Here is a 1209-nt window from a genome sequence, read left to right as displayed (position 1 = left end):
TATATATATATATATATATATATTTGTATGTCTGTGTTTGTACCCCCACACGCCATCGCTTGGCAACCGATACAAGCGTGTTTACGGTTCAGCAAAGGAGACCGATAGAATAAGTACTAATTTTACAAAGAATAAGTCCTGGGATCGATTTCTGCAACTAAAACCCTTTAAGGCGGTGCTCTAGCATGGTTGCAGTCAAATGACTGAAACAAGTAAAAGAATAAAAGGATATAAGATTATATATTGTAAAAAGGATAAAGATAGTAAAAATTATAATGATACTAAATCGATACACAACGGATTGGATAAATATAATGTTAGTGGTGTGAGTAATAAACTTAAACTTAGTAAATCTCATAGAAATAAGTATGATACTGTAATTAATAAATTGACCGCTGTTGACTCTAATAATATACAAGCTAAGAGTGGAGAAACATATAGTGTAAATCTATATTTCAAAATTAATACCAATAGTATGGATATCTTAAGTAAATGTAATTATAATAATAATAAAAATAAAAATGAAAATAGGAATAATGATAAGTTTAAATTTAAGAGTAGAAAATATATCCCATATGTTAATCTTGGGACTTTTGGAACAGTGCAGTGACGTCCATTTCGAGGTCCGGTATAACTCTCAATTCCAAAGTTTGGTGCCAGCCCCTTCAGTATCTTCCACACATATATCACTTCACACCTCTCTCGTCTTCGCTCCAGGAAGTAGAGTCGTAGCTCTTTCAGTCTCTCCCAGTAGCTCAGCTGTTCCATTGATGCAATCTTCCTCTTGTAGTATCGCTGAATCACCTCAAGTTCTGCTATTAATCCTACAGTGTAAGGTGACCACAGTTGAGAGCAGTAGTCCAGACGGCCGAGGACGAATGTCCTCCATAGGACCAGCATAGAGAAGGGGAGGCATTCGATAGAAAAAGGGGCTGAGGATGGCCGAAATTAAAGAAAGGACAGTCATAAAAAAACATTAGAGTTCGTAATTGTGTCATCACATGCGAAAATATTTGTGTTTTGAGATCATATATCACATAGCCACACTTGCGTCTGTATGTGTGTGTGTGCGTGTCTATGTGGTTAGACTTTTGCTTCCCATCTACATGGTTCAGAGTTCAGTCCCACTGCATGGAACCTTCGGCAAGTGTCTTCTTTTATTGCCTCGGGGCGGTCGAAGCCTTGTGAGCGGATTTGGTAGACAGAAAC

At 37.3% G+C, this 1209-nt stretch overlaps 1 protein-coding gene across 2 annotated transcripts in view; it reads left to right on the top strand.

Annotated features, from left to right (window-relative positions):
* LOC106872647 (integrin beta-3) overlaps positions 1 to 1209 on the top strand; it is an 82904-nt gene that overhangs the window by 9636 nt on the left and 72059 nt on the right. The gene's annotated exons all lie outside the window — the stretch shown is intronic.

This window comes from Octopus bimaculoides, chromosome 8, assembly GCF_001194135.2.
Source record: "Octopus bimaculoides isolate UCB-OBI-ISO-001 chromosome 8, ASM119413v2, whole genome shotgun sequence".
Lineage (NCBI taxonomy): Eukaryota > Metazoa > Mollusca > Cephalopoda > Octopoda > Octopodidae > Octopus > Octopus bimaculoides.
Note: the sequence above shows the minus strand (reverse complement) of the source record. Positions and strands in the feature narration are given on the sequence as shown.